The sequence below is a fragment of the Cervus canadensis genome, chromosome 22, assembly GCF_019320065.1.
Source record: "Cervus canadensis isolate Bull #8, Minnesota chromosome 22, ASM1932006v1, whole genome shotgun sequence".
In the NCBI taxonomy this organism is placed as follows: domain Eukaryota; kingdom Metazoa; phylum Chordata; class Mammalia; order Artiodactyla; family Cervidae; genus Cervus; species Cervus canadensis.
In genome coordinates this window covers 52518032-52527560 of record NC_057407.1, presented here as the reverse complement: position 1 = coordinate 52527560, position 9529 = coordinate 52518032, and positions in this window count along the sequence as shown.

Below are 9529 nucleotides of genomic sequence, written 5' to 3'. Positions count from 1 at the left end.
CACAATTTGATGGATCTCCTAAAAAGTGCACTTAGATTTTACAAGTTGTGTGAACACTTCTGTAATTTCCAATACCATAAATCAATTTGCAATGTGTATTAAAGATCATAGGGGTTGGTTGGATTTTTCTTTGTTTGTTTTGGTAGAAAAATTTTGGCCCAACTTGTCAAAATTTGAGGATCTTAAGAGCTGTTTCAGATATAGGAAGGCTTTCAATTATTGGTATTAATCTTATAAGATTAATTTTCATCTTAATAGGAAGTATTATTTTTTAGCACCTAGAATTAATTAGGAGAAGGCAATGGCACCCCACTCCAGTATTCTTGCCTGGAAAATCCCATGGACGGAGGAGCCTGGTAGGCTACAGTCCATGGGGTCGCGAAGAGTCGGACACGACTGAGCGACTTCACTTTCACTTTTCACTTTTATGCACTGGAGAAGGAAATGGCAACCCACTCCAGTGTTCTTGCCTGGAGAATTCCAGGGACGGGAGACTGGTGGGCTACCGTCTATGGGGTCACACAGAGTTGGACACGACTGACGTGACTTAGCAGTAGCAGTAGCAGAATTAATTAACTTGAAACCTAGTTATCCGGTAGAATTTAAAATCTAGCAAACCATGGACACCAGTCCTCAGGTTAGAAATTTAATGATAAAATGTGCTCGGTCGCTAAGTCATATCCAACCCTTTTCGATCCCATGGTGTGTGGCCCGCCAGGCTCCTCTGTCCATGGAATTTCCCAGACAAGAATGCTGGAGTGGGTTGCCATTTCCTTCTCCAGGGGATCTTCCTGACACAGGGATCGAACCCACGTCTCCTGCTTCGCAGGCAGATTCTTTACCACTGAGCCACCAGGGAAGCCCAATTATAAAATACCTGGCATCTAAAAGGCACTCAAGGAATATCTGTAGATGCAGTGAATGAGGCAAAGGAATACCTCCCTGTTGGGCAAAGGGTAGCAAGGTCTGAAATGCAGCCAAAGAATGCTGTATAAGAAAATACCTAAAAAAAAAGAAAATACCTAAGAATCTTCAGATTCACATTTCATTGTCAGCTACAAGTGACATCAACTTCCACAGAAGGCAAAAAAAAAAAAAAAAAAAGACAAGATTCCAGTAAAGCTATTCATACGCTTTATGATGGGGTTACAGGGCATTTAGCCCAGAGTGAGAAGATGAGCTGCCCTCAAGATGGGAAGGCAATAAGAGCCTTTGTTATTATAAGACTTTCTTACTCTGTCTTGAGCGCCAAGAAAGAGGAGCAGTAAGGTGAGAAATAAGGCTTCATATCGAGCACAAATGTCCTCCTCTCCAAAAGCTCCGAGGCTTCCTCAAAGAAAACTAATCAATAGTTAAGAGTCCAGTCAATCACAAGCTCTGAAACTGATGAAAACGCAACACCAAGATTCCCCTCAGTAAAGAAAATGAAGCTTGGGACTTCCCTGGTGGTCCAGAGGCTAAGACTCTGCACTCCCAATCAAGGGGTCCCAAGCTCAATCCTTGGTCAGGGAACTAGATCCCACATGCCTCAACTAAAGATCCCACCTGCCCCAGTGAAGATGGAAGATCCTGAGCACTGCAAATGAGACCTGGCACAACTAAATAAATATTTTTTTTTAAAAAAGGATGAAGCTTACTGTAGTTATTTCAGGGACAACAAATACCTGTACTGCTCCCGGTCCACACAGTGGGAGACTTGCGTTGGTCTTCAGGGCAGTACCTACAATGCCGTATGCATTCAGTCAACCTTGGTCAAGACACTGCTGGCCAAGAGGCAACAGTTCCAGGCTCAGTCCACGGCTTCAGTGTCCTTGAGCGCACATCTATTCATACTACATCAAACAGTTGTTATGAGAATCAGTATTCATCAGAGCATGGTAAGTCAATTTCAAACTACAAAAATCCACAAAACACATCAAAATAAGTATAGTGCATACAACTATTCCACAGTCTAAGAAAAAGAAGTCCACATATACATATATATAAATTTACAGAGTGATAATGCTGGTAAATGTGAAGTATTTTTTTTTTAATATTTATTTATTTGGCTGTACCAAGTCTTAGCTGTGGCATGTGGTATCTAGTTCCCTGATCAGGGATCGAACCTGGGGCCCTTGCATCGGGAGCACAGAGTCTTGGCCACTGGACCATCAGGGAAGCCCTGTGAAGTACTTTAATACGTGATTGACAGGTCCTCTCCTATCACTGAGGTTGTTTTACAGAAACAGCAGTGTCTACAGTCAGTTTCATCAAGTACACAGCCACCCCCCTCATCCCCCCACCCAGAGAGACCCTTGAGATGGGAAAGTGAGGAGGCAAGATACCATAGAGGCTATTTTATAGAAAAAATATGTTAAGTATCATACTAAGTGAAGTAAGTTAAAAACAAGTATTATATGATATCACTTATATGTGGGATATAAAAAATAATATAAATAAGTCTATAAACAAAACAGAAATAGACCCACAGACATAGAAAACAAACATATGGTTACCGAAGGGGTGAGAAGGGGAGAGATAAATTAGGAATACGGGACCAACAGATACAAACCACTATACACAAACTAGATTAACAACAAGAAGCTAGCATACAGCACAGGGAACTCCATTCAGTACCTTGTAATAACCTATAATGGTAAAGAATCTGAAAAAGATTTTACATATATATGTGTGTGTCTGTGTGTGTGTGCATGCACACATGCATGTATATGTGTGTGTGTGTGTGTGTATCTGAATCACTTTCAGCTGAATACCTGAAGCTAACACAGTATCGTAAATCAAGTTTGTATGTATAAGTGTTGAGTGGCTCAGTCGTGTCCGACTCTTTGCGACCCCAAGGACCACAGCCCTCCAGGCTCCTCTGTCCATGGGATTCTCCATGGACAAGAACACTGGTGTGGGTTTTCATGCCCTCCTCCAGGGGATCTTCCTGACCCAGGGATCAAACCTGCGTCTCTTGCATCTCCTGCATTGTCAGGCAGATTCTTTACCACTGCGCCACCTGGGAAGCCCATGTAAATTAATTATAGATAAATTTAAGAAAAGGAAAAAATACGTTACAACAAAAACTCACAACAGATGTGTCATCTATACAAAAGGAACAGATACTGATGTTCTTTTTTAATGAATAAAAATATTGAGAAAAAGAATGCTTGCAAGAGCCCTTAAGAGCATATCCATTCATTCTGTCCTTCAATCTTCTAGCAGGAAAAGAACTAAAGCTATGTTCACAGATTTAACAAGCAAAAAAAAAAAAAAGAGGCAAATCCATAGAGACAGAAAACAGAGGTTAAAAGTCTATGTTAAAAAATTTACCACCTTGAGCATATCTAAGTGTACAGTCCAGTGGCATCAAGTACATTCACATTGCCATGTAACCCTTGCCACAATCTGTCTTGTAACCTTTTCATTTAATATTTATTTTATTTATTAGGCTTCCCTGGTGGCTAAGATGGTAAAGAATCTGCCCATAATGCAGGAGACCTGGGTTCAATCCCTGGGTTGAGAAGTTCCCCTGGAGAAGGGAATGGTTACCCACTCCAGTATTTTTGCCTGAAGAATTCCATGGACAGAGGAGCCTGGTGGGCTACAGTCCCTGAGGTTGCAAAGATTTTTTAATTTATTACTTATTTATTTGGCTGTGCTGGGATAATTAGTTTGGGGATCTTCGATCTTCGTTGTGGCATGTGAACTTTTAGTTGCAGTGTGTGGGATCTAGTTCCCTGACCAGGGATGGACCTGGGACTCCCTGCATTGGAAGCTTGGAGTCTTAGCCACCGGACTGCCAGGGAGGTTCCTCATCTTGTAAAACTGAAACTCTGTGCCCATTAAACACTACCTTCTCATTCTCCCTCCCCACACCTCTACTAATTAACCATCACTCTACTTTCTGTCTCTACATATCTGACTACTCCACGTACCTCATTATGTTATGTATATTTTACCACAATAAAAAAAATTTAAGGAAAAAATAAGAAACTTTTCCCTCCTTTCCATATCAGTTGCCCAGTCCTGGCCAGGCCACTGTTTCATCTTATGCAGATAACAGCAGGAACTCCATAACTAGTCTGCATCCCTGTCATGAATCTGACCTGGGACCCACTCACCTCTCCGCTTCCATTCTGGAACTGTCAAGGATTTTCAAATTAATTTCCACACAATCAAATGGGCAGGTGGCTCAGTGGTAAAGAATCTGCCAGCCAATGCAGGGGACACAGGAGACATGGGGTCAATTCTTGGGTCAGGAAGATCTCTAGTAGGAGGAAATGGCAACCCACTCCAGTATTCTTGCCTGGAAATTTTCATGGATAAAGAAACCTGGAGGGTTGCAGGGTCTCATGGGATCGCAAAGAGTTGGACACAACTGAGTGAGTGCACGCATACCATCAAATACAAAATCCTTAGACTGCCTCAAGGCTAACAGAGGGTAAACCACCAGCTTCCCGACTTGCTAAGATGCAGATCCTCAGAATGACACAGAGAGACAAGAACGTCACACGGAGGTCACACAGCAAAGTCTAAGAGACCTCTCCGCTAAATGCAGCCTTTGATTGCAAAACATGCTGGTGGCAGTATCCGCTCGGCTCTCTGCACTGTGGAGAGCCAAAAAGTAAACGCCTGTATCCCCATTCTGATCAAAGAGTTACGTGGAAGTCTGACTAGTTTTGGCAAGCTAGTTTGATCTAAGCTAGTCTAAACCAAAGTTGGGCCTCACTGCCTGGCGCCGGCCCCATTCAGTGACAGCATCTACCATTACTGATGCACCCACTGCATCTTGGGCACTGAGCATCCTCTCAGGCAGCACCCCCAACAGTAAGAGCTGGAAGAAAGGGCTCCCCACGCACCCCAGCTGACAGTGACTGGGCCTCCCGGCTCCCTAGGAGGGCTGGGCCCAGCAAGCAGGAGGCAGACAGCCTTCTCACTGCACTGTGGGCAGCTTCCTGGACTGGTTCTGCAGCTGGAAAACAGTCTTCATTCTGTCAGAGGAAAGCCGCATAGGCCCCCAGAAACTGTTCTGGAAGACAGTGCAGTTCGGTTCTCCATCAGAAATCTGACATCTGCCTCAATGAGGGGGTAAGGACAGTTCAGTCACCTGCCTGCTGACCATCTCCTCCTTCACAGAGGGGGAGAATCTGTACATCCTAGAAGAGATTTTGCAGCTTTTAAAGGTAAAAGAGCATTGTTCTGAGGACTCTGGCGGGGGAGGTGCGGGGGTTGGACGAAAAACACTGTTGCCAAAATTTAAGAGTTTATAAAATAGCTGAAGGATCTGGGGCTTCCCTGGTGGCTCAGTGGTTAGGAATCTGTCTGCCAATGCAGGAGACAAAGGTTCGATCCCTGGCCCAGGAAGATCCCACATGGAGGGGAGCAGCAGAGCAAATAAGCCGGTGAACCACAATTACTGTGGAGGGAAAGTCGGGGAGCTGCAGCTGCTGAGACCGTGTAGCTCAACTACTGAAGCCTTTGTGCCCTGGAAGCTGTGCTCCACAACAAGAGAAGTCCCTGCAGTGAGAAGCCTGCTCACCGAAACTAGAGAATAGTCCCTGCTTGCTGCAACTAGAGAAAAGCCCACACAGCAACGAAGACCCAGCACGGTCATAAATCAACGAATAGATAAAATTACTCAAAAAAAAATCTGGAGTAATGAACCAGGAGTCAGGGAGTTGTGCTGAGAGAAAGTCCCAGAGATTTGCAAAAGGTCCTCTGGAGACCTTGGCAACATGCTGATTTCTGCCTGAGTCTAGGGGAAAACCACCAGAAAAGAGTAGTGAATAAACCTAAAAAGTCAGAAGTACTGACACATGTAATGTGCTAAGTCCCCTCAGTTGTGTCTGACTCTGCAACCCCATGGACTGTAGCCCGCCAGGCTCCTCAGTCCATGGGATTTTCTAGGCAAGAATACTGGAGTGGGTTGCCATTTGCTTCTCCCGGGGATCTTCCAGGCCCAGGGATCAAACCCACATCTCTTACGTCTCCTGTGTTGGCAGGCAGGTTCTTTACCACAAGTGCCACCTGGGAAGCCACAACTGATCTATGGGTGGGCCTCAGAAACATTATGGTTAGTGAAAGAAGCCAGGCAGGAAAGACTGGATATTATATGATTCCATTACATGAAGAGTCCAGAAAGGGCAAAGCTACAGATACAGAAAGCAGATGAAGGGTTGCCTGGGGCTGGAGGTGGCGAGGAGGGCTGACTGCAAACAGCCATGAGTTACTGGGACGTCCCTGGTGGTCCAGTGGTTGAGAATCCACCCACCAATGCAGGGAACACAAGTTTGATCCCTGGTTGAAGAAGATCCCATATGCCACAGCCCGCATGCCACAACTACTGAGCCTGGGTAGCCTGGAGTCCTCGTGCCACAATGAGAGAGCCCATGCACCCCAACGAAAAGATCCCACATGACGCAGTGACGATCCCATGTGCCACAACTAAGACCCAATGCAGCCAAATAAATAAACAAATAAATATTAAAAACAAAAAACAGCCACGAGGTATAAAATGGCATAATAGAAATGTGTTAAAATGAATTGTGATGATGGTTGCACAACTCAGTACATTTACTAAAAATCACTGAATTGTCCACCTAACCATGGATGAATTTTATGATACTTAAATTTATAATTCAGTAAAGCTGTTCAAGATTCCCAGGTGGTGCAGTGGTAAAGAATTCACCTGCCAATGCAGGAGATATGGGTTGTGAAGATCCCCTGGAAGAAAAAATGACAATCCACTTCAGTATTCTTGCCCGGGAAATCTCAGGGACAGAGGAGCCTCTCGGACTACAGTCCATGGGGTCACAGAGTCAGACACGACTGAGCGACTAAGCACACTCACTCTCACACACACACACACACAAAGCTGTTAAAAACAAAATAAAACAAAACCACATCCGAGACCAGAAGAATAAAATAAATGGACGAAAAGCCTTATCTAAAAGTAAAGATAAACTGAAAGACTACTCCAAGTAAACTACAAAGGTAAATTTAAATAAAATAATTATTAATTAACTAACTAGAAAAGAATACGATTAATATAAAAATTTTAGGAGTTATTAAAGAATTGATAAAAAGAGCTTTCATTAAAAATTTATTAAAAAAAAAAGAAAAGAAAAGAAAAATTCCAAAGGAGATGTATAAAAATAAACTGAGGCTTATTGAATTTTTTGAGCTTGAGCAAAAATGGATTCAAACCAGGCAGCATCTAATCTAGCAGACGGAAAGGAGCTCTGAGGTGCTACACAGAATGGAAGACTTTTTTTTTAATAAAGAACGATTGAATTACAATATTAGTTTCAGATGTACAACACAGTCATTCAATATTTGTATACCCTATAAAATGGTCACCAAGCTAAGTCCAGCTACCATCTGTTACCCATACATTTGCAATATTATTACAATATTATTGACAATATTCCCCATTCTATACATTACATACCTGTGAGTTGCTTATTTTATAACTGGAAGCTTGTACTTCTTAATTTCCCTCACTTACTTCATGCATCCCTCAACCTTTCCCTTGGCAATCACCAGTTTCTTTTCTGTATCTATGAATATTCTTCTGTTTTATTCTCTTTGTTCATTTGCTTTGATGTTTAGAGTCTGCCTATAAGCGAAGTTATGCTGTATTTGTCTTTATCTGACTTATTTCACTTTGCACAATGCCCTCTAGGTCCATCCATGTTGTTTCAAATAGCAAGATTCCATTCATTATTATGGCAGAGCAATAAAAGGAAAGATTTTTGTAGCCAGAGGGGAGCAGGAATAAGGAAACTGTACTCGGCAAAAAAGTGGGTTGGTAATTGTAAAGTCACTTTCCCTTAGGGGACTACAGTGGTCTATCAGGCAGATTGCCTGACTGTTGATCAGGTCATTTCAGATTGACTGGTTTAAGATTCCTGGAGTTCCCTGGTGGTCCAGTGGTCAGGACTCTGCCCTTGCACTGTGGAAGGCCTGGGGTTCAATCCCTGGTCAGGGAACAAAGATGCCACAAGCCATGCAGTGCAGCTAAAAAAACAAAAAATGTCGATTCCATTTCTGGGAGAGGATGAACTTGTAATTAAGACTTTTGGGTATTTATGAGGTATAGCATAACTGACTCCATTTTGGCCCTGTTGCACTGTATTTTAACAGAGGTATAAAAATGAAGATGTAGGATTTGTTTTTAACTTAAAAGAAAATAGAGGAAATACTCCTAAATGTTAAGAGTGATAGTCTCTCTTTAAATTAATTACAAGTGGTTTTTATTTTCTCTTTTCTTTTCTAAATTTCCTATACAACACAACTTTGATTATAAAATTCAATTATATGTGAGCATGTTTATAAGTAATGAATTTGAAAACTTAAGTGAAATTGGTGAACTTGCAGAAAATACAAACTACCCAAGACTTTACAGGTGGTCCAATGGTTAAGACTCCAAGCTTCCACTGAAGGGGGATTGCATTTGATCCCTGCTTGGGGAAATTTCTCAAGCTGTGGCGTGCGGCTCCTCCTGGAAAAATTACCCAGATTGCTTTAAGAAGAAACAATACGCAGCAAGGACCTAGCATACAGGACAGGGAACGAATTACATTCACTATTTCATAACAACCTATAAAGGAAAAAAAATCTGAAAAAGGATATGTATATATACATATACAAAACTTAATCACTTTGTCGTACACTTGAAACTAACACAACATTGTAAATCAACTATGCTTCAATTTAAAGAAAATAAACAGGCATTTCAGGCCCAGCGGTTAGGACTCAGGACTTTCACTGCCAGGGCGGTTCTATCCCTGGTGGAAGAACTAAGAACCCACCAGCCACCAGGTGTGGCCCCTCTCACCACCATCCCCCCCAAAAAAACTAAAAAAAGTAGGGGCAAAGAATTTGAATAGACATTTTTCCAAAGATATACAAATGGCTAAGGGACAAATGAAAAGGTCTTCACTGTTATTAATCATTCAGTTCAGTTCAGTCTCTCAGTCGTGTCCGACTCTTTGCAACCCCATGAATCACAGCACGCCAGGCCTCCCTGTCCATCACCAACTCCTGGAGTTTACTCGAACTCATGTCCATTGAGTCAGTGATGCCATCCAGCCATCTCATCCTCTGTCGTCCCCTTCTCCTCCTGCCCCCAATCCCTCCCAGCATCAGGGTCTTTTCCAATGAGTCAACTCTTTGCATCAGGTGGCCAAAGTATTGAGTTTCAGTTTCAGCATCAGTCCTTCCAATGAACACCCAGGACTGACCTCCTTTAGGATGGACTGGTTGGATCTCCTTGCAGTCCAAGGGACTCTCAAGAGTCTTCTCCAACACCACAGTTCAAAAGCATCAATTCTTCAGCACTCAGCTTTCTTCACAGTCCAACTCTAACATCCATACATGACCACTGGAAAACCATAGCCTTGACCAGATGGACCTTTGTTGGCAAAGTAATGTCTCTGCTTTTTAATATGCTGTCTAGGTTGGTCATCACTTTCCTTCCAAGGAGTAAGCGTTTTTTAATTTCATGGCTGCAGTCACCATCTGCTGTGATTCTGGAGCCCCC